Source organism: Orcinus orca, chromosome 10 (assembly GCF_937001465.1).
Source record: "Orcinus orca chromosome 10, mOrcOrc1.1, whole genome shotgun sequence".
Lineage (NCBI taxonomy): Eukaryota > Metazoa > Chordata > Mammalia > Artiodactyla > Delphinidae > Orcinus > Orcinus orca.
In genome coordinates this window covers 91,098,314-91,123,918 of record NC_064568.1, presented here as the reverse complement: position 1 = coordinate 91,123,918, position 25,605 = coordinate 91,098,314, and the positions used below count along the sequence as shown (strand labels likewise).

Genomic DNA, 25,605 nt, shown 5'->3' with positions numbered 1-25,605 from the left:
TCAATAAGTGGTGCTGGAAAACTGGACAGCTACATGTAAAAGAATGAAATTAGAACACTCCTTAACACCATACACAAAAATAAACTCAAAATGGTTTAAAGACCTAAATGTAAGACCAGACACTGTAAAACTCTTAGAGGAAAACAGGAAGAACACTCTTTGACATAAGTCACAGCAAGATCCTTTTTTGACCCACCTCCTAGAGTAATGGAAATAAAAACAAAAATAAACTAATGGGACCTAATGAAACTTCAAAGCTTTTGCACAGCAAAAGAAACCACAAACAGGATGAAAAGACAACCCTCAGAAAGGGAGAAAATATTTGCAAATGAAGCAACTGACAAAGGATTAATCTCCAAAATATGTAAACAGCTCATGCAGCTCAATATCACAAAAACAAACAACCCAATCCAAAAATGGGCAGAAGACCTAAATAGACATTTCTCCAAAGAAAACATACAGATGGCCAAGAGGCACATGAAAAGCTGCTCAACATCACTAATTATTAGAGAAATGCAAATCAAAACTACAATGAGGTATCACCTCACACCAGTTAGAATGGGCATCATCAGAAAATCTACAAACAATAAATGCTGGAGAGGGTGTGGAGAAAAGGGGACCCTCTTGCACTGTTGGTGGGAATGTAAATTGATACAGCCACTGTGGAGAACAGGATGGAGGTTCCTTAAAAAACTAAAAATAGAATTTCCATATGATCCAGCAATCCCACTACTGAGCATATACCCAGAGAAAACCATAATTCAGAAAGACACATGCACTCCAATGTTCACTGCAGCACTATTTACAGTAGCCAGATCATGGAAGCAACCTTAATGCCCATTGACAGATGAATGGATAAAAAAGATGTGGTACATATATTCAATGGAATGTTACTCAGCCATGAAAAAGAATGAAATTGGGTCATTTGTAGAGATGTGGATGGACCTAGAGACTGTCCTACAGAGTGAAGTAAGTCAGAAAGAGAAAAACAAATATCGTATATTAATGCATATATGTGGAATCTAGAAAAATGGTACAGATGAACCGGATAGCAAGGCAGAAATAGAGACAGATGTAGAGAACAAACGTATGGACGCCAAGGGGGGAAAGTGGGGATGGTGGTGGTGGTAGTGGTGGTGGGATGAATTGGGAGATTGGGATTGACATGCGTACCCTAATATATGTAAAATAGATAACTAATAGATCCTGCTGTATAAAAAAATTAAATTAAACTAAAACGAAGCCTTTTTAAAAACAAGCTGTAAATGAGAGTATTATGTGTATATGATTTAGCTTCCATGTGTTAAGCCAGGTACAGCATTAGGAACCTGGGACCAGAGGCTCTTCATTTCCCACTCAATGGAATAACTTATCTTGTCTAACCACTCCGTGAAATCTAGAGTCAGCAACGCTTGATTTACAAAAACATGAAAATGAAAGCTATATCTAAGTTTTCTGGTTTATCAATAGAACTGATTATTTGCAAATATAGATTCATAAAGTCATACACTTGATTAAAATTTTACATGCCAGATACAAGATGTAACAGTGCATTACTTTCTAAATTCTTTATTCATCGAATGGAACACAATGAATGCCCATTCATCTTGGTGAAAGTACTCACGCAAAGGTACTCATGCACACATGCATATCACAAAGTATCAGCACTGGAAAAAGCTGCCATCTAAAAACTTTCCAGTATTGCCAAGTTGGTTACAGGGGGCATGAATCAATAGCAGCATATCTCAGTGTTTCATTGAGAAAGTTGCAGAATATGGTTTAAGCCTTGTTATAACCATTCCCTTTGCAGCAAGGGTGTGTTTCATATTAATGCTTAACACACTTGTGCCTCTTTCCATACCATAATTATCACTGTGCCATGTGATCGAACACTGTCATGGTGAGGGTAAGGGGAGGGGCATTTATTAGTGTTAGAACATACAGTGATATACATTAGAGCAAGTCAGCATGCTGCATTTGTTTGAAAAGACTGTGGATAGAAAAAAATGCTATGATTCCAAACAGAAAACTAATTCAGGGAAAGTGGACATCTCTCCAGAAAGCATATAGATCAGAAGAATCAGCTGTTGTCTCTTAAGAGATGGTGAAAATTGCTTTGTCAGTAAGTAAGGCTAAGTTAGTGGTATGAGTTTTCTAGTGAGGCTATTCATTGTATTAAAAAGTGCAATTTTAGCCACAAAAATTTTTAGAATATAAAGTTATATTTTTTATGAACAGCCCTTCTGTGGAATGTCCTTTTACTAAATAGATTTATTTTCTTACTTTCAGACAACTCCAGTTTATTGCTTGCTAAATTAGAGAAGTATAATTCCAGAGTCACCTACAATGAGGAATTTGATCACAGTAAATTTAACATGGCCTCATTAGTATCTACCCACATCTCTAGGAAACTGAAGTTCTCTAAAGGCACACATTGAACTATAGTAGAGCAAACATCCTTAAGTTAAATGACCAGTGAATCCATTTATTCGCTTCTTATCACCTATTCAGAGAATCCTGGTTACAACAAGACGTCATCATTCTGTTTCCTTAGGATTAGCTTAAGTATGGTTTTTCGCCCTCTCATCTGTCACTCCCACCAGTTTTATATTTCCTTACCTAGAAATTTCAAGTTAACACTAAAAATGCCCCCAAATGATTTTATTTCTGTTCTTCCTTTGGGGATATTGCTTCAAGGTGGCCCTGTCTTTATATTTTGATGACTAAGTATAAAGTGAGGGCAACAAAACAAGAGAAACCGGAGAGGAATACAGTCGCAATCAGATTAACTATTGTAGGTGATGCATCTGAATGAACCAAACTTCACGTAGTGTTTAAACTGACTGAGGAGAGTGTCATTTGGAAATTAAGAATGAGAACTTTTAATCAGCAATGATCATACATTAAAACTTTTACATAAAAACATTCACTTTTGCTGGCCTGCAGGATGATACCAGAGTCTTTTCTCTCTCCCTCATCAATCCTCCCATGAGACTCTGTTTTGTTTAATTTACGTGGCTGGCTTGCAAATCTGAACTAACTGAGAAAAGGGCTGTTTCTAAGGTAGTAAATCAAAATAACATCACAGTCACTTCAAACAATGTTTTTGAACTTCAACTTCAGAACAAGTAGTTCAGACTACAAATACTTTTAGCTTCACACCGGCTTTCCTTCTGAACTACGTGTTCGGTGACCTTCTGCCAAGCAACTACAAGGGCAATTTCATTTCCATAGGTTACATCGACCTTGCAGAAGTGAAGAATCAAAAAAAAAAAAAGAATGAAAAGAAAGAATAAAACAAGCCTTTTTGGTTTGGGCCTCGAAACTAAATAAGCACCAGATAAAAATCACAGTACAAGTGAGTGTCATTGAAATAAAGTGACTTGTTTTTATCACAAGTCTAGTTTCAGTGAAGTCCACTCTCATTCTTATGTTTATTCATTCTACAGGTTGTAGATAATGCATGACCGTATTAAAATTCTCTTCTTGATCTGAATCTCTGTATCTCTGGTAGACAAGCTGGGTCCTAACAGCTTGATTGTATGTGTGTTGATTTTTAAAAGACAACAACATGAAACCTTTAAAGCTGGAATTTCCTGATTATTTCAGGCCAAGTTCTATATACTACACAAATCTTGCACAGCAGTTTTAGAGAGCAACAGTAATTGAATTAAATGATTTAGAGTGAATAGTAGAAGTAAGGGAATTAGGGGATCTGGGCTGTTTTTCGGTAAACTATTACTGAAGTGTAATACACATACAGAAAAGTACAAAAATGTTAACTACTCAGTGTGATGAATTTATACAAAGTCAACACACTCTCCTAACTTCACTATCAACCAGATGAAGAAATAGAACATTAACCATCACCCAAGAAGCCTCCCCGCATTCCCTGCCCATACATGCAACTTCCCCGAAGTAATCACTTCTCATGACTTCTATCACCATAGTTTTGTTTAGCCAGTGTTTGAAATTGATAGAAACAGAATTATTCAATGTGTAATTTTTTGTGTCTGGCTTCTTTCACTATATAGTATGTTCACAGAGATTCACTCTGGTTGTTGCCTGTGATAGTAGGTTGCTATTCTCTTTGCTGTACAGTATCCTGTTGTAAATATCTACAATATGTCAAATGTCCATTAATATGTGGACTCTTACAAGTAGTGCTATGATCATCTTTGTATTGGCACAGATACAAGGGCATTTCTGTTGAGCATATACTCTGGGGTCATAAAGTGTGCATATTGTACACATTAGTAGATGCTGCCAAAGTATTTCTCAGAGCAGCTTTACTAGTTCACACACCCATCAGAAGTGCATGAGGCTTCCAGTTGCCCCATGTACTCACAATCTCTTGGTATTGCTGGTCTTTGCTATTTTAAGCCAGTTGATGGGTGTGTAGGAGGTTCACATTTTCGTTTTAATTAGAATTTCCCTGACAACTAATGAAGGTGGACAATTTTCACATGCCTATAGGTCATTTGGAACTGCTTGTTAAAATCTTAAATCTCAGTTTTCTACTGTCATGTCTTTTTGTTATTGATATGTAGCTCTTTATGTGTTTCCAGTATGTTTTTGTTATATATATGCATTGCCAATGTCTCTGTAGCCTGCCTTGTCACTTAATGGTGTCTTTTAATAAGCATACATTTTAATTTAAATTTTGTCCATTTTACCAAAATTTATCTTATGGTTAGTAATTTTGGGGGTCCTATTTAAGAAATCATTTTCTACCCAAATGTTTCATGAAAATGTTCTGTTACATTCTAGGGGCCCTAAGGTTTTTGCTTTTTTCATTTAGATCTATAAGCCACCTTGAAATATGAATTATATTGATTTTTCCTCTATAAATATATGTCTCACTCAACATCATTCATTAACAATCTGTTCCGTCACTGCATTGCAGTGACATCTTTGCTATACTTCAGTATACCAGTCTATTTTTGGATTCTCGATGCTATTCTGTTGGCCTGTTTGTCTGTCATTAGGCCAGTACCACACTATCTTAATTATAAAGTTTTACAATAAGTTTTGGTATCTGGTATTGTAAGTTCTCCAACTTTTTTTTTCTCAAGATAGCCTTTCATTTACATATACGTTTTTGAATAAGCTTGTCTCCCCCCTCCCCCCACAGCAACAATGCAACAAAGCAACAAAATCCTGAGATTTTGATAGGAATTGTGGTAACTATATGAATTAGTTTGGGGAAAATTGAAAACTTGAAAATATTGAGTCTTCAATCTGTAAACATGGAATATGCTTGTATTTATTTAGATGTTCTTTAATTTCTCTCATTAGTGTTTCTAATTTTCACTGCAGAAGTCTTGCACATCTTTCCTAGGCATTTGACAGTTTTTAATTTTTGAGCTATTGTAAACAGTATATATTATTTTTAAATTTAAATTTTGTAATCATTTGTTTCATTTGATCCATTTTTCCCATAGCTCATCACTGAAAAGTTTAGTCTACTATAAAACATCTTAACTGAAAGTGAGACTTAGATTAGAAGTGGCTATATTAACAGGATTAGTTTTGTACATATGAAAAGAGAAAGTTGCTCTGCAGAAACACATTATATTGCCCTATAGTGATCCTAAAGATAATTATGGGAGAGAAAGTGAGGGATTTTTGCTCAGGTCTGGGAATCTCTTTTACCATTAGACTGTGTGGGCATTCACAGCAAAACTCAAAGTAAAGGGTTAAGTGGACTAAATCAGTGGCTACAAATGAGGGTGCAGTAAATGGGTATGTAACTACCCCACCATGCAGAACTCCTTCAGTGTAAATAAGCCAACTGCTAGTTATTTATCTGCTGCTCTGTCATTATCCTGTGTGCATCCACCTCTAATAGGGACTGTCAGAATCATATATGGTTTGTGTTGTGAGGTGCTGGATCTCTCCTAAGTAGCTCCTGTCAGTTGTGAAACTAACTGCTTAGGGGACAAGAACAAGGAAAAAATAGTACCTTGATTGAAGGGATTAGAATGGGGTGACGGAATGTGGGGAGTGGAGAGAAATGGAGGGGAGACAACATAGAAGCATAAGGAATTGAAAAGTGTGCACTATGTGGTTGATTCCATCTGTTTTGTAGCTTGAGTGGTAAGTCACACATTTAAATAATAGAAAGCTTATTATTATTTTCTTCCCAGCTAATACACATGGAATTTGTGTAACAAAGCCTGCAAAATAAACTCCAGCCCAGGGCACAATCTTCTTGAAGCCCACAAAAAGTAAATTTGATATGTAAATAAAATTTCCACACACTTTATGTATACTTCCAACAATAAAAGCAAATATATGAGTTGTGCAGAACAAGTGTAACTCTCATCTGATGGGGAAACTGACACTCAAGGAAATTAATGACCAATGCCTTGATAAAAAGCTGGATTCCAGGACTTTGGGATTCTGCTTTAAAATTCTTTTATTAAAACCATACTGATATTTTTATTTTATTCCTTCTAGGAATGCCTCTTGGCATTTCAAAACATAAAAGTAGTGATCTTAGAATATTTCTGAAGTGCATCAAATACCTACTCTTCTTCTTACATTGTAAGCATTTGTCTACTTTTGAATATTTCATCAACATTTTCACAGGAACTCCCTCTGGGTAGTATCTTTTCTAAGCCTAGTATTTTGACTTTTGCTGTCTCTCGGAGGGCAGAAAAATGAACAGCAACCCAACTACATGGAAGACAGAATGGGGCCCTTCTTTGATGATGGAGCATAATTAGTGACATAAGCAAATGGCTAATTAGATCCAAAGCAACTTCTAAAATGTTAGAAAGAAACGATTGAAACATAATCAGAGTGCAAACAATCATAATTGACAAACATGCACTAGACTCTTGAAGCACTGAAAATATAGCTGAAAAACTGAGGGCTATTTCAGGCAAACCCTAAATCAGATTAATAATATTTATTGTTCCAGCAGCCATGAGAAAGCTAAGACAAGAAGCAATATAAACAAATAGGGGTGAAACTACTGAGCTGTGAGTCTAGCGATGTGATTTCTCAGTCCCCACTCTACTAATGACTGTGTGACCTCAAATCAAGACCAGCCACATACTCATCTCTAAAATGAGAGTGTTTGGTTTGATGTCAGCTAGTATCCTGGCCAGCTCAAAGGTTCCTATGATCTCGTGACCCAGTGGGGAGAAGAGAGACAGAGGCATAACGATATTTGATGATGACTCTAAAAGAGCTTCTGACTGTTTGCCTCATTTGGATGTATTTTCCCATTTGCAAAGCCTGGCAATGAGGTTTAAAGGCCACATGCTGAAAGGATTTGGGGGAAAATACTTGGAATATTTATATAAACTCTTTGAGATATTATGTGGAATATAAAAATGTCTGTGACACAGTCCATGTCACAGAGGAGTGTTCACTCTCCATGGGAAAGACGTTCTGTACAAATACACAATAATGTTGTAAAAATCCAAATAAGCCTGAATGAAGTGCTAACATTACAGAAGTATAAATATCGGCTGCTATAGGGATTCAGAGATACATGATCTACAACTGGAGGAGCCCTGAAGTTGATCTTGAAGGAGAGGCTTGGCGAACAGACATCAGGATGGACAGATGTATAGAATATAGTACAGACTTTTGATGGGAACAATATTATCATCAAGGGAGTGAATCCATAGAAATGAAGGTGACATCTCCCAGGACTAGTGAGAAGAAAGGCCTCTTGGATTAGAGAGACTGTTAACAGCACTAGTGGGAGGTAGGTTGGAAGAATCAGGGAGCATCCATACATTATACACGTTCAGGCTGAAGAAGATGGACTTTTCTTGATAGTTAGTGGGGAACGAGCAATGGGAAAGGATTATAGAAGACAACTTAATATTTAGAAAGATCAAACAAGGGCCAATTGGAAGAACTGATTAAATGAGACAAAGACAGGTGGCAAGAGTCAAGGTAGACATGTATTGCAATTGTCGTGTATAGGTGAAGACCTCAAGCATTAGAAATGGAAAAAATCCAATATTGAAGGAGCTTCCTCACTAACTCTCTCTTCTTCTTTCCTCTTTCCCTTCCTGGTCTGAATAAGCCTCTGGGTAATGAGGTAATATAGATAAAAATATGTTTTCACTCACCAAGCCAAATAAATTACCCCAGCACCTAGTGGTGGTCTTCGGTTGGATGAGATAGAAATGTAGAATTGATTTTGTAGCTTGTCTCATGGGGGCCTCTGGGAAAATAATTCGTTGGGGTGACCTTTTGTTTTCACATGATTATGGAGATATGACCCAAATCCCCACCCTGAGTTCAAAAAGAAAACAAATTCTCTTCATTACTTTGTTGGCTCTTCTCACTTCTTGATCTCAGCCAACTTTTTCCAGGGTCTCCTTCTATCTGCTCTCCTCCCACGATAATAGTCTTGTATGTTTTGTTCCCTTGGAGCCAAAGACACACTCTTTATGTGGTGAAAAAGAGTAGATTCACCAAAGTCACTCTGGACTAGCTGTCCATAGCCCAGTGATAATAGTTCCACTATCTAAAAGAAAAATGTGAATTTTAACACAAACACTCCCATGATGATTCAGCCTTAACTCTTGCCAGAGGGAGGGCTGCGCCATTTTTTTCCCTCTCCCCAGCACGCAGGCTGCTGTGAAGAAGCATCTGCTGTCTAATTCTTTTCTATATTAGGATAAAATGTTTTTCGGCTTGCTGATTTCAAGCCCTGAGGAAAAGGGGGGAAAAAAGAGTTTCTCATAAAGTGTTCATTGCACAACCAATCGGTCTGTGTCCTGGGAACCCCAGGCATGTATTCAGGGACTAAGCCCCAAGAGCAACACCTCAGAGATGATGGGGTCAGGAGCTGGACAGGACGTGCTCACTCCGGGGGTACAGATGGTATCTGTTCAGCTAGAATTCTTCCGCTGTGATTGCTTTAACACCCAGATCATTTTAACCAGCTTCTTATCACAGTTGGGAGGGCCAGCATACTTTTCTTAAAGATTAACCAGACACAGTTTTTAATTTTCACAGTTCAAATAAGGGATTGGGAGAGCCAGCTGAAAAGAGTGGGGTCTAGGAATAAAAATACTCATTCAAAGATGGACATGTCCTTGAGAATACATCTAAAAAGCAAGCTGAGGGAGAAAGTATTGGGGCAGTATTTCCCTATCGGTTCCTTCTGTACCCCGCCCTCATCCCCAAACCCAGGGCTGCTTTTGATGAGAATAAGGGCACGACACCCACAATAAGATTCCTGGCCCAGAGCAGAGGCTGGAGACCGAAGGAGGTGAGAATGCTCAGGACGCATCGACATGCTGAAGGCTATTGGCCTTTCTGTCTCATGAGAAGACTCCATAGGAAAACTTGGGGAAAAACGGATTGTATTTTGCTCTTTCCCTCTCATCCTTCAGCTTTCTGTGTGCCAGTGACCTGGCTCACAGCAAGTGCTGGCGAGCGGCAGTGCACCCCTGGGTGTCATTGAGAAGTGAACCGGGAGCTATCCCACTGCCCAAAATATCTCCTGGGAAACAATCCCATCTGCAGGGCTGTGAGCCAAGTTCTTGGTTTTGAGTTTGTAATATAGTAATAGTAATAATAACAATTCTCATTGTTGTGGTTGCTATGATTTTGTCAAACGGGTCCATTTGATATATTTCCTATCACACTGTGAATGCCCTCATGGACATGGGAATATAGCTGCTGAACGTGCTTTAAACTAGCAAATCTCATACATCTCACTGCTTGCAATTATTACTTAAGGACCAGAGAGAATGCAGCCTACTTTTTTGTTCAATAAGATAGATTTTTTTAAAAAAAATTTAAAAAATAAGATAGACTTTAAAGCCAAAGTGAGGCATATCACAATCAAGAGGACTTTTTTTTTTTTTTTTTTAAGTCAAGGTAATGGAGGAAGAAGATGTTTATTAAGTGATAAAGTCTGGACTTCTTTACAAAGCCCAGACTCTATGCTTCCAGTCAGAACATACCAGTTCTCAGAGGTTTTACAATGCAGCTCTCAAAAGACTTCCCTTTTGGTTGTGGGCAATGCACAGATTTCAGCTTCTTGCTCCCTGGTTAGGGTTGATGGGCCAGGGAACAATTTTTATTAGGTTTCAACGCATCTGTGGTACTTAAATACGAGACTGAAATAGGCACTTGTTCCGTGCTGTAGGGTGATAAGTTGCATTAATTTTTATTTTAGTCTGTCTCCAAACATGGCTTTTATAGACTAATAAAAAAGCAATTTTTATAAGTTCACAAAAAACAATGAACACAGTCGAGCATAAATATCTTACGACCATGGCCAGAGGAAAATTATGAACTAAAAAATCTGCTGAAAGTGACACAAAAGGACAATACCTAGATGCTTCCTTCTCAAGGTAAATTAAACTCTCACCTAAATGGAAGATTCTGTAATGTGAATTTCCACTAGTGATTCCTCCCTGCTCTCATCCCACGACAGCTGGAACTCTGTCGCCCTACCCTTCACTAATTTATGCCATCATACTCTTTAAGATCAGCCTCAAAAATTCAGCTCTTTAGGAGTAATATCACCCATTAATACAAGTCCTCACGTTTCCGTATAAGCATAAGTATATTCAGAATATACAGGAAAACACTAAAACCTTAATAGGAAATCTTTCAGGACTCCATTGTCATATCTCTGGAGAGATATTTTATAAATGTGTGGGCAGAATCTCTCAGACAATAAAACATGTAAAGTAGACTCGAATAACCCTCTTATCAAAGCTATCCCTGATGGCTTTTATATAGTGGTAGCTACTACATTGTTATATAATTATAATGCTATGTGAAAGATATGGTCTCAATTAACATTTAACATTATGTACTGAATTTCCCCAAAAGTTAAAAAAAAATCAGTGACTCATCCAAATCTTTTGTTTACTTAGTGCCAAACATGTGAACATTTGGAAACTTCCAGATGACTGACAATGATGTTGACTTTTGATTCTGCCAATCTGGGCTCATGAGGTTACCCTTTAAGTTTGAAGCATAAATCCTTGCTTTCACTACTTCCGTAAATTTTATGTTTCAGCCACACGATTAGGCTGATTTTCCATTGCTTCAATACTCCATGCAAAAGGAAAAGAAGCGTGTCAGCAAACAGAGTATTCAAGAATATCAATTTTAATATACAACTTTCACCTTAGACAAAGCATGTTGACTTTCTTAGGCCTTAAGTTGGTTCAAGTTTCCTAACCTCATTGTCAAGGTGTTTTGTTTGTTTTTTAGAAAAATAGAAGTAGTACCTAGAATTCAGTTAGAGATCTTACCTTTGGTAGGATCACAATATACCGTTGTATTTGACATTTTCTCAACTCTGTACCCCTTAGTGGAAGCATGAGGGGGTGGGGGTATTGGAAGCTATTCCACAATTTCTATACAGGAGAGACTTGAGTTCAAGAGTACTTGCCTGAAAGCTGGCTTTTCTAGCAAGTACATCATTTCACGTCAGTTGCATGTTTATTTTGAGAAGCTTTGGAAGACTTTCTGGAGATTATGAGGAGAATTGTCTCTATTACTTAAGGTGATACTAGCAGCTAAAATTCCCAAATCTCAATGGCTTAATACAATAAAAGTTTACTTTTTACTCATATAACAGCCGAATGCGTATTTCTGACGAGTGGCTGTTCCTCAAGTACTAATTCCTGGCTCAGGCTCCTTCTGTCCTAGAGCTTCAGCATCTTTAACAAACGTCTTCTAAGGACACCAAGCTTTCAGCATCAGGCTGTGAAAGGGGAAGAGGAAGGAGGGGTTTCCTTTTGAATAGATCAGGCCTAAAAGTGGTGTGTCCCCTTGTCTAGGACTCATTAACATGGCTGGGAAGTGTAGTCTAGCTGTGTGTCCAAGAATAATTTTTTTTTTTGCGGTACACGGGCCTCTCACTGTCGTGGCCTCTCCCGTTGCGGAACACAGGCTCTGGACGCGCAGGCTCAACGGCCATGGCTCACGGGCCCAGCCGCTCCACAGCATGTGGGATCTTCCCGGACCAGGGCACGAACCCGCATCCCCTGCATTGGCAGGTGGACTCCCAACCACTGCGCCACCAGGGAAGCCCCAAGAATAATTTCAGATGGGTTTGGTGATCAGCCAGCAATCTCAGCTACAAACTTCAGCTCCAGCCTCCAGGTCTTGATCATTCCACTGAAAGGAATGTGAGGCATAAACATTAGCATCAAGCTTCTGTCTCCCAAGTACCCACCTTAGACGTATCTGTGAAGGCCATGAAATTCCCCAAAAGCCCAGCAGCCTTGAAGAGGCCTTTCCCCTGAGTGTCTCCTGTCCACCATGCTCTACTGCACTTCCTGATTCATAAGTCCATGCCTCTGTAGGGATCACCGGCCACCAGGGATGACATTTAAAAGATTGGACTCATTGTACACAGGGAGTTATATTTCAGATCCCCAAAATTGAGTCTTCTCATTTCCTTTTTCTCCTGACTTGGCATTGATTTTCTTCATGCTTGAATGAGCTTTATAATTCTGCCAAGGTGGAAGTTCATATTTGCAACTTTTTTCTTTTTCATTTCAACACAAAACGAAAGCTAAAACAGTCTGATTAATTTTCAAGAGCTCGAAAAGGTTAGTTTTTTCCACCCCCATATAATACAAAAATGGATGTGCTAATTTAGCTGAAATGTTATGAAATATGTACTACTGGGTTGAAACCAAGTATGGAAATTCCATGAACGTTTCCCACTGTGCTGTCTCTTCAGAGACACCTGTTCGCATCCTACCAAACAGATTTCTACTCCAATAATTAAAATGTAAATACATCCAACATCAGTAAAAGAAATTCAGCTACCGATGTTGGGATATCTTAGCTCTCTGAGCAAGTTTGATTCTTTCCAACAACATCATGCATGACTCTAGTAATGGAGCAATATACTGTACATTTATACATGAAAATTAGCAATAACTGTCAGGTTCTATTATTGTTATCGTCAACTAAAAATTTTAACCTACAGTTACAATTTCACCAGAGTTCAAATGTTCTCCCATGAAAACTTTTCAGCAGCCCACTAGCCTTATGAACATTTTGACTCTTAATGAAATGATTAGTGAAAGGACAGTTGCATGTCAGATGTTGTATAACTCCTTGGAAGCCAGTTTCCCACAGCATTTCAAGTTCTTAGAATTCCATTGATGATGTTCTCACACTATGTATGCTCAAAAATTCACTGGCAACACACATCTGTGTTTACCCTTTTAATAATGACAATGTCCACAATAATTTTCATATTCCTAAAGGATTGAGTAATACCTTCAGAACCTTAGAAGGCAAACATGACTTATGTTGGACCTGGAATCATCCTACCATCCATAATAAGAGTCTAAAATTGGAAATCACTTACAAACCGGAAGCAGAAGATTGTCTAAACTGCATATTTCTGGCAAATTAATATAATGGAAGAATCTGCAAAGTTGTGAAAGGAAAGACGTAGCCCTGGGTATATGGGGCTTTGGCATTCTTTTTCTGTGTTTATCCAATTTCAATTCAATCAATTCTATTTGAATTAGGGGTTTTTTTCAATATACAGTATATACTGTGTGCATCTTGACACTTTTTTTTTTTAACAACAATAAATACAGATGGGAGGAATCACAGGATGGGAGAGGACCGTCAGTCTTTGCATGTTGTATAGAGACGAAAAAAATGTTTGACTCTTGATTATCCTTTCTAAAAGGGTCTTAGGAAAGAAATATAGGTACCATAAAGTAAATTTCCTACAACTCTGCAGTATAATCAGAATCGAAGAACCAAAAAGCATTTGAAACCACACATGTTCAATACAACTACCACCACTCTGCTTCCCACTCTCTTGGCCAATATTGTTAATTGATCTCATTAGCCCACTGGGCCCAGATATGAGTACAGAATTGCTCTCAACATAAAGCTTTAGGTATCTATTCCCAACTGACAGTTGACCTAATTTGTAACTCAATATAAAAATCTATTTGTCATTCCTGACATAGGAGATCCCTGGATAAGAATCTGAGGGAAAGAAAAGTTACAGTCATGATCTTGGAAACTTCTCTGTAGATTCAAGTGGTCATCTCTACAATAGAAGCTGCCCTTTACATTCTGAGGTTATTTTCTTCTGATTTGACTTTGCCTCAAGAAGCTTTGATGCCTTCCTGGCAGGCACATCTGTGATAATCACATGAAAAATAAAGAGCATGACAGAGAAATAAGTTTAACTCTCATTGTCTGTAGCATACACTTTTCCCTATGTTGAAGTCTCACCAGTTATCAAACTGGGATATACAGGCTGTCAAATGCAGTAACCTCATCAAAACAGACTGGGCCACCAACCGTTACAGTGGCGCCCAAGATAGGGTTTCCAGGAGCAAGCGTTCAGGGCTGCTTTCTCTCTTCTGGGTCTTTGAAAAGTGAAAATCTCTGCTGGCCCATAGCTTTTTGGTCAACTGCTTACTGACTGTAAATTAATTCTGAGTCAGACAAAACCAGCACATATACAAAACCATGCGGGCAGCAGCCTTTGTGCTGACATCAAATCTGTCTTATCTTTCTTACTCTTATTTGCCCTGATACCCTCACTAAGTCATTTTTAATTTTTAAAAATCATATAAATATTGTTCTTAGACATCTTAAATCCTTTTTGGCACAAGGAAAGATGTAAATACATAAAAATGAATTAACATATAAATAAATCAAAATTACCACCACTAGCCTTCTTACATTTCACAGTCCACAGATCTACCACAGAAGGTTACTATCTTCTGAAAATCGTTTAATTATTTTGCTATTGTGTCTGTTAGCCAAAGAGGTCTGTTTTCCAATGTATTCAAGAGAAATGTGTTAAAGGCATGCTAATATACCTAAGAATAACACCACTGATATTATCAGTCTTACAGTTACATTTATAGAGGTGCAATGTCCTTCTTTGTACCTTTAAGATATTGTTGGGTCTTTTTTTCCACATGGAGAAGTTAAAGTTATTAAAGGTATTCTATGATGTAACCAATGTCTCAGAAAACACTAGAGGGGCAAGAAGCTATAAGGAATTGGCTCATGTCTTCAGGGGTTAATATTCCCTTGAGAGAAGACATTATTCCCTCCCTTTCTTTATATTTGTGAAATCTTGCTTTTGACTTGACCAGGCCGAAGAAAATAATGTCTCTCAGGTAACTGATAGACTGTGAAATTAAGTTCAAGAAATCAGATCTCTTGAAGGAGCAATCCTTATCCCTGAAACCACCCTGCCATCACAGACTCAAAGAAATCTGATTTTGAACTCATCCATCAGTTTTGTTTCCTCTCTATTTGTTTTTGCAGTTGGTGCAAGAAACTGGTGGTTTTGAGATCAGCAGGAAAACGTTCAAGTGAAAACAAAGCTTTCTTGCAGGCATTTTTGCTGGCAATAGTGTCCTTTTCTCCTTTGGGTCCTCAATGCATTTCTCAGTTTTACAGGTATTTTCCTTTTGAAGTCTTCTCACCAAAGCTGTCAGTAGGATTCGTGACATGTGCAACTTGTTGCAGACAAAAGCACTTTCTTTATTCCACACCTGCCAAATATATTGCTTTTTTTACCTGGGTATTTGTAACCACTGGTGGTTCCAACTTTAATGTTGAAATGAACAGGGTTCCATGTTGAAGGAAGCTGCCTATTGTCTGGTTGACAGAGGTGGCCTCTTATCATCTTACATAATAAAATTAAACTTGCTATTTATTGTGCACACTGTGTGTCAGGTGCTTGGTCACTGTGTGTCACATTTTTAGTTTGGAGTCAGACAAAAATAAGATGGAGTTATTATTATCATCATTATTAAATAGCTTCAAAAACAATGTCAGAGTAATTAAAAAGTAATTAAATAGGTGATCAAAAACCATACAGAAAATTAGAATTTAAACTCAAGAAAATCTGAATTCAAAATCAGTATTCTATACCATTCCCCTCTTACCATAATGTTCTCTGAATATGTTTCACTCAGGCTTCAACTTTTCAAAATACGAAGTGTACACTAATTACATGTTGCAGATCTCTTGATCAGAATCACCTTATAGTCTTTACATTCCTCCCCCTTTCAAGGAGAATTGAAAACGTGAAAACACATGGAACTTTACACAGTGTTATACTTGATTTTATCAGTTTTGCAGGGAGCCGCATTTGGGATCTTTAATCATTTGAAGTGTTCAAATTCAGTGCTACCATTCAGGAACCAGTGAAAATAAATCAGCAAGTCTTATAGCAGGACTTGCATACGTTATTTTCAAAGCACTGCCTAATATGATTGGCATATTAATCAGATTAGGAACTTCATTTGGACTTAAGTGATTCTAAGTATTTTCTTTTTAATATTTTGTGGAATTTTTAGAGATATTTGAGGGAGTTTTGCCTTCCATGCTTGATTTTAATTTAAATAATTTTGTCATGTCTACCTCCATTTTCTTTTATATTCCATTTTCTTCTTCCTTGTTCTTTTTTTTTTCTTTTTTGCATCTGTGAACTATAGTTTGATCCAATAAGAGTGATATGGAGCTTATTAAATAAGAAAGTGTCTGTCAACTGGAATCAACACTTGCCCAATGTAGTTTTCTTTTTACTTGTCTTTGAACATCCTGGACCTTGGGTACTCTCACAGGACTATAAAGAGATCTGTATTCTATTTTAGGAATATTTTATTTCTGCTGACTTCTCTTACTCTTTTCCATGCATATACAGCAAACAAGTCAAATTTTCTGATTTCTGAGCATTGTCACCTTTCAGTCCATGTTGCAATTGTTCATTCATTTAACTGAGAGCTATTTTTGAGTGCCTTTTGTGTGTGTGCCAAGTACGTACAATAATAGGCAACGGGACTGTGGCAGTGAAATAGATAAAGTCATTCGGGTCCTCTAGAAATCACAGGGCAGGGAGGAAGACAGAGAGAACCTGAAATTACCAATATGGCAAGGGTTACAGAAGGGGAAAGATGCCATTTGTTGAACCAGTGACAAAGGTCTTAATTTAGTTTGGAGGATTGGAAGATCAGCAACATCTTCCCTGAGGAAGTGACATTTGTGCTGAGAAATAAAGGGATTGGCCAGATGGGAAATGGAGAAGGAGGGATAGTCAGGCTTTCTAGGCACCATGAGCCACTTTTTGGAGGGAATGTAAAGTGATGTACGAGGCAGCTTCTTTTCTTGCCTAGAGTTCATTGCCAGTATTCTGGACGTACTTTAAAGTCCTTTTTGCCAATTGTCTAAATTCAGACTTTAAGGAAAAGCACTTTTGCTGCTGTATTTCCCACTTCCTATATTTTGGTTATTTTTTAACTCTTGAATAAGATAAGAATGGGGATGAAAAACCAGAAAAGGTTTCTGCAGTATTAGCAAGAAGGTATTTCAAGGGAACTTTATGGGACGAGGAATCATTTATTATTCTTTACTACAAGCATTGTGATAAGTTCTCCTTTTAATTTAATACTTAATTTAACTCTCTGAAATCAATATTGTTCCTGTCTTTACAGTGGTGGAAACTCATGCTTGGGGAGGGTAAGTTATTCATACTGTATGAAGTAGGGCCAGAATCTGAAACTAGGTATTGCTGACTCAAAAGCCCATGTTTAATGTCTCTACAAAGTAGCAAAGACACAGAAGTGGCTTAGGAAGAGGATGTTTGCTAACAGTGGTAGTCCAGTTTCACTGAAGATAAGGAAAGCACACAGAAGGTAAAGTTGGAAGGTGAAACATGACAACAGAAGTGTGCAAACAGATGTAATGGAAATTGTTGGCCACCCACTCAAAACCCAGTTCCTTTCCAAATAGGTGTCTTCCTAACATCATCACCCCATGTAGGGAAATCTGACCATTTTCAGCAAAAGGGGTTTTGTATTTCTAAGGATAATTTCAGTTCCCTTGTCAATAATTGGTTCAGGAACATAGACCACAGCCAATCAGCACTCATCATTCCCCAGCCCACTGGGATGTTTTTAGCAACGGCATATGACCCACCTCAATAGGCATATGATCCAATGAGATGGCAGGAGGGAATTTAAAAGGTCATTTGAGAAAAAGATTATTGATTAAAAAAAAAAAACTACTGCAATATATGTGAGGTGCAGAACTCCCATAATGATTTTACCACCAGCTTGGAGAACACCGCTGAGGTGAAGAGTTATAACTTTCAGAGGGAAACATAAAGTCAATGTCACAAGGTGGTTCAGACCTCCATTTATTGAATCATCTCATACCTTCTAATCCTGGCTCTGCCTTATACTAGCTGGTAACCATGAACAAGTTATTTAACTTTAAGCTGCTGTGGTCTGATCTGTTAAATGGGGATATTAATAATACCACCTCACAGGGTTTTGGGGAGGAATAAATGGATATACATCTCCTAGCATATGACACACAATAAATGGTAGTTTTATTATTACAACTTAAACCACAGTGAAACCTTTATATTTCTGATAAAGGAGGAAAATTAGTGGCTATATTTGAGTTTAAGGATTTTAACAAACATTATCAAATATTTTTCTTATTTAATAAGACCCAGAGTCAGTAAATTTACCATTTCTCCAGATTTTGGGTAAGGAAGAGAATCAGCTGTGAAACTGATCATGGTATGTAAAATTGCTAACCTGCATCAACTGGAAATTGATATACAGCTCAAGTTTTATACTTCACAGCACCTCTGAACCAAAAGGAAAAGAGGGCTTTCCATGAAATCAGATTAAATAAGAACTTGGGCCTTAGCCCCTTTCTGATTCTGAAGGTCTGCTATCAGTATCATAAATCACCCAGGTCTGAAGCAATCAGAGTAACTAAGGCTAATATATGGAACAGTGTGCTTCTCGACTGTCAACTGGATCCAAGAACAAGGTACTCAATTCCACGTGCAGAAATTGAAAAAGCAGGAGGAATGCATTTCACGGACTTCTACCAGCAAAGGAAGTTTGCATATTTATTCTCTGATTTAGCAGTTGAGGTTTTTCTGTCACAGAAAGACAGTCATTAGAGAAGGGGCAAACTACAAATGTGTAATACTTCGGTTTTTTTGTTGTTGTTCTTGTTTGTTTGTTTTTCATCTTTATTGGACTATAATTGCTTTATAATACTTTTGAATCTGGTATGAATTTACTGATGGTTCTTCATCTTGGCCCTGAAGAATGGTTTTATAACAATGAATCTATGTATTTTCAAGTTTTTAATGAGGATAATATAATAATAAGAACATTTAAAATTTTGTTTTTAATTTTCTTACCATAACTTTTCATTTACTTTTTATATTTCTAGTAGTGGCAGGAGTAAGAATAAAGGAAGCAATCATGATTATTACTATTAATTTTTATTAGTGTTAATAATAGTTACTATAAAACCAGCGATTAAACCTGTTTTTCATTTAGGCTGGGATGCATAGGAGAGGTCAGTGCCCATTGTAGCCACAGGCCAACTCAAGTCATTGATAGATAAGAAGTGAGGGTGGCAGATGTGGGGAGTACAAAATGTAGAAGAGAGAAGTCAGAAATAGAAAAAGCAAGGAAAGAAAGGTCAAGGTCAAGTGGCCAGCCAGAAGCATAATTAACTATTTTTAGGCATGAGTCAGGGATATAACAGCCTGCGAAGGCTCCATCTCTGCGCAGAATGAGGGCTGCCCATTCCATGGTAATCAGAGCTACCTGTACTGATAAGTTCAGTATACTTTGCAGAGAGTGATTTTTTTATCTTGCCAAATGCAATTCTAAATATGTAATTATAGGTCCCCTACCGCCACCCCCAACCAGGGCCTAGCATTCAAGGGATTTCCTGAACTCCCTGCTGTTAGCATCAAGCCATAGGGACCTCTGGGTTACCCTCAGCCTATTCTTGTTTTCCTAGCGATGAAATAGGGCAGAACCAAGAAGCTTGTCAAACTTGGACCCAGTTTTATTGTAAAAAGGAGCTGTAGTCTGTGTGAGATAACCACTAAGCCCCTCAACAGCTCCTGCCTAACTCCTCAGATTGTCTTTAAAGCAGTGACCTTCAAGGTGGGATCCTGCGCCACAGGAATCAGATTCAACTGGCTTGATATGAAAAGTGAGGATTCCTGGATTCTAATACGCCAGGGGTGGCATGCACTTGCCTGCACTGTCGACAAACACTTCAATTAATATGTGAAATAAAGCTTTCTTTAAGTCCTAGTTCTTCCACCCAACTACCCTTCCCAAATTTGCTCTTAGGTGGCTGTCAATCAGTCTTTGCAGAGGTGTTAAAAATAATCACATTGTTCACAGATACGGCTTAAAAGAGTAACTCCCCCCAAAAGTATTTGCATTTTTGAAGTGGTTTCCAAGAAGGTACAATTTCTTGATAAGAAGGAAAATATAGTATTAGAAGAAGTTAGTTTGTCAATGTGTGATATGCAAATGTTCAAATAATAAGATAATAATTATAACCAAGAATTATGGAACATTGATTTATTATGTGTCACATCCATTATAAGCATTATTGCTAATTCTTATTACAAATCATAGGAGAAGAAATATCCCGTTTTCACTGAAGAAAAACCTGGGGTCCAAGTGGTAAAATGCTTTGTTCCAAGACCATACATTTGGCATATGCCTAATCAGAATTTTAATTTTATGTTGTTTTGGCCTTATAGTTCAGTCTCTTTCCATTTAGACCATACTACTTTCTGAAAAAATATCCTTTCAATGACAAAGTACACATTAGACATCATCCTTAGAGAATTCCTGTGACATCCATTTGGCTAAAGTTGCTGAGAACCATAATTATTTTTATGAACGATTAAAGCATTTTACATGTTTCTAGACATTTCTTTAATAAGGTTTAGCACTGCCGGGTTGAAAATGTGTCATTTTCATTACTGCACTGAGACTCTTTTTGCACCCAACTCTTTATTTCTGCTACCTTGGTTTCATTTCTATCACCTTTCAAAGAGCTGCCTGTCTGAAATTATTTATTTTTTTAGGTTATTTGCATTATTATGAATTAACTCCAAAGAAAGGTTATAGCTTTTCAGAGATCTGTAGGAAGTGTGGGGATTTATTTGTGTAATTTTAACTTAAAATTTATTAGAGAATGAGTTCCCAGGGTTTATCAACTTGTTCTGTCGGTTTGACATTTAGTTGAAAGTATTTGCCACTCTGATTCTCAAGGAACACAATCTCTTTCCTGTGTTCATCTCTAAGACATTTTTGGAGAAGACCTTCTACGTGCTAAATCTAAATGCACTTACCCAACTACTTTAGTGATAGTTTGTTTTATTTTGTTTTTCTTCAGAAAGGACAGAAATCTAAACATTGAGTGGATTAGATGTGATTTGAAACCTTAGGTAGCAATTTGGTTAAACTGAACATTACTTTTACTCAGACATGACTGGAAGGATTTGGAATCCTTTTGAACTGGCAAGTGTTCTTTAAACAGCTCTATGGAGAGAGGACATCACTTTGCATTGAGTAAGTTAAATCAGTGCAGTATATAAATCATGATGCTCTCTTCCTTGGTACATTCATCACTTTTGCTGCTTTCCTCAGATGCATTCCTCTTCACTCTCCTGTCCTCTGTAGCATCAGGGGAAGAGCAGGTGTTAAGCATTTTCCAGTCAGTCTGGCGTCCACCCTTTGGCTGTGTTTGATCAATGGCAGGCAGAGAAAGGGCCTTGTGGGAGGTGAAGAGGGAAAATAAGCCAATTATTTTTATCCCTTCTTTGCTTTGGGCAGGTTCTTGGGTGTTGGCTTCATACATTCCACATCATTAGCTCCTACCAGACATATCTGCTATGATTCCAGTTTCCATCAAGTGATGCTGGTCCATGGGCTCAGGGAACACCATCTCCTCACTTTGTCTCTCCAGCCTAGGAGTGGGAGTGACTTCCTGCTGTGAGAATCTCTTGGGTTACCTGACTATCTCTTCTTCAGTATACTTGTATAACCATCACTTGTATAACCAAGTCCCTGAGTGTAGATATCTGAACTTGGTTTTGTTTTTCTGGTTAAACCTTGACCTCTACACCTCTGTGCACATAACATTTATCATTAGCACTAATAACACGTTTAGGGTTATTTTAGTGCCTTCTAATAACAACCTAGAGGAGTATTGGGAAAATTGCAACAAACCTAACTATTGTCATGATGTTGAGCTATAATTAATTATGGAGTATTTGCTATCATGTATTTTTTTTCTTAAAGGAACACTTATTTAGTTATTTATTTATTTTGGCTGTGTTGGGTCTTTGTTGTTGCACGTGGGCTTTCTCTAGTTTCGGCGAGCAGGGGCTACTCTTCGTTGCAGTGTACGGGCTTCTCATTGCGGTGGCTTCTCTTGTTGCGGAGCACAGGCTCTAGGTGCTTGGGCTTTAGTAGTTGTGGCTTGCAGGCTCTAGAGTGCAGGCTCAGTAGTTGTGGCGCACGGGCTTAGTTGCTCCGCAGCATGTGGGATCTTCCCGGACCAGGGATCAAACCCGTGTCCCCTGCCTTGGCAGGCTGATTCTTAACCACTGTACCACCAGGGAAGTCCTATCATGCATTTTTGAGTGAGTAGAAGAAAATATATCTTGCTGAAATGAGTTTTTGGAAGAAAATAACACACCGGTTTGGGGTTTTTTTTTTTTTTTTTTTGCCTGTTTGTTTTTTATAGTGTTCAAGGTTAGTAAATCATCCAGTAAAAAAAATCCATCCCAGGTACATTCCAAATTGTAATTTCCCATGAAAATCTCTTAAATTTCTAAGCCAGCACAAATATAGACACCTATCAAATGTTTTCATAGCATCAGCTATATAGATTTGAACTAGTACATAAAAACCTCTTCATCTACACTGAAAAAAATTAATAGTACATTTTGTGTATTTGTACTAAGTGCAAAAGGGAGTCAAAATTACTTTTACCACATAACAATTTGAACGTAAGAAAACTAACCAGAGACTTCCATAGTTTGGCTGGATACTCCCCTCTCATTCAGCCAGGGGTACTACTGGGGGGGAATAATTCCTAGCTCTGGTCCCTAACTGTTACACAGACAAAACTGGTTTTCTTTAAACCCTGTTCTTTTTATTCCTGTTTGCACAAGTAAGCCATATTTATAGCTCTCATTGCAGATAGATGAGATCATGTGTCTGAGTTCTGGCCAATGGAATGTGGGAGAAAGTGATGGATATCCCTTTCAGTCCTGATTCTTAGAAACTTCCTAATATATTCTCCACTTGTGCTTGATTTTATTTCACTTTGCCAAAAGCAATTGATGTAATTTAAGACTATGAAATTCTTAAAGGTGGCAAGCTATAAGCTGGGTTCCTGAATGACCATGTGGAGCAGAGTGGCCCATGTTTCCCAAGGGCTGATATGCATTGGGCTGTGGTGTGTGGGAAGATTTGCTTTTACTGTGTTAAGTCGCTGAAATTTCAAGGTTAGAGTAGCAAATGTTTACCTTGATTAGTACACAGATTAATTAAGCACTGACAGAACAAAATTTCAGAAATACACTATTAATCTGACACCTAAATTCTTCCATTTGGATTCTTTTTACTACTGCATTCATCCTTTCCTCTCCTTTTCCTCCTTCTAATTTCCATATGTTCATTTTAATATGGAAAAGTGGGCTCTGTTGAAATATAAATGAACGAAGGCATGCTGCCAAAGGCTTGTCTTGTGGTGTGCCTTGAGGATTTAACTTGTATTTTATTTTTCATAGCTATAGCAAGCAACCTTTTTGTTGGTCTTTTGAGGGGTGAAGCATTGGGAGCAAATAACAGGGACTTGCTCCACCTCCTTGCCAAGCTGGACGTAAGACTTGGTTTGTGTTTATAGAAATTGGGCCTTTCTAAATGTGCTATCAATCTCTTCTAGGAGAGTTAATCTGCTCTTTTGCAAGAGGAAAGTCATGAAGGAGCTCTTTTTGTGAGGATCTTAAAATAATCAAGGGTTGACGGGACACTGAGGACAGAATAGGAAAAAGAAATAGGTTCAGGATGTTTAATGATATTCTAAGGCCAGGGGCATGCTGAAGCCAATGGACCAAATGAAGTATGCAGGAACGTCCCCTTATAAGTGCTTAGGACCAATGGCTGGGCTAGAGGACCTCTCTCATACTTATACCTATGATTCCTTAATAGTTAATGAACCACCATGTAGGGGCTTATCTCTGATGTCCAAAGTCCACTACATACCAAATGGAGCAGTGGAGGAGCAAAAACCCCAGGATTTTGAGAGTTGGAGTGATCTATGCTAGTTATTCATGAAACTGGATCCTCTACTGCTTGACAGTTTTGTGGAACTGTATCCTAGGCATGGATGTGTGATATCTTTACTGATGTCCACTCTTCAATAGTCTTAGCTTATATGTCTTTGCATAGCTTATCCCAAATAAAGTAGGGAGCTCAGGGCTCTAATGATGCAGTTTCCCATTTGTATCAAATATTCTGTACAATGAGCATAAGTTCACCTTCTCTTGTGTGAGGTTCCTTCTACTACTAGCTTATGCTGACTTTAGAATCTCATCCTGGCACAGCAGAAAAGACATCATCTTTGAAGTAAAAAAAAAAAAAAAAAAATCTCTGTTTGGCTATTGGGAAATCAACTTAGCCTCTTCTGACTTATTTCCTGTCTGGGCTACCTGTATTATGGAAGTGTGAGCAGGATGAAATGAGATAACACATACAGATGTGCCTAGCATGTTGCCTGGCACATGGCAGGCGCTCTGTAAATCTGTAGGTTCTGTGCAATGATATCTTCTAAAAATAAATGGACCTTGGTGTTTCTGTATCCAGGGAGACTCAGGGAGAACATCTGTTGTTCCAGATACAGGTGTAGCCCTGATATTTTTCTCATATCTATTCAAGCATTTAACTTTCTCCTCCTCACAGCTCCTGAAAGCTCCAGTGGTCAGCGTGGAACGTAGACTATAGGAATAAAGGCTGTCACGTCCTCTGGTATTATGAGTGTTCCGCACTTCACACCTTGTCCTGAAACTAGCCCCCAAATAACAAGGATTTAATTTTCCGAACTCTGATCCAAGAATAGCCACTATCTCTTGAATCTTTACAATAGCCTCAAGGAAAAGATGTATGATCTTGTTTTGTGTTGGTGTCAGACTATCAGTAGTGATGCTATGACTAGAAATGCCTGGGAACACTCACCTGGGCCCATACTACTTGTGGTGAGTCCCCACAGGGAGTTCCCTGCTTGGACTGGAGCCAGTGTTGTGGCTGGACTGGGCCTTGTGGTTCTTATTATGATTGCAAGATGCACCTCAGAAACCACCACCTGGGAACTCTGAAAAACAAGATTGGTTCCTCGCAGTTCTTGGATGGTACATAGCACACCTGGGGCCACACAGAGAGGTCCTGGGTAGAGAGAGAGAGTGTGAACCTGGGTTCTCCCTTTATTGGGATCTAGGGTGGGGTGCCTAAGGTTTCATAGGTTTACTCTTTACTGGAGAATTTAAAGCATAAGAGTGGGAATTAGGGCATGGGAAGGGAAAAGCAGGGTCACTCAAGAGGTCAGTTATCTAGGTTGCCAGGCGCTTTCTAAAAGGGGAACTTCATGGGTAGAGTGACCTGGCTATTTATCTAGTTGTGTAGCTGGCAATATGTTTATTCTATATGGATGTCTTTGAAATGGGTGCACTGGTAATCAGAAGCTTAATGTTAGGCACTCACATTGCAATCAGAAAAGCTT

The 25,605-nt window shown here is 38.2% G+C and overlaps 1 long non-coding RNA gene across 1 annotated transcript in view; it reads left to right on the top strand.

Annotated features, from left to right (window-relative positions):
• Nucleotides 1–25,605, top strand: part of LOC125965693 (uncharacterized) — a 146,569-nt gene that overhangs the window by 77,689 nt on the left and 43,275 nt on the right. The gene's annotated exons all lie outside the window — the stretch shown is intronic.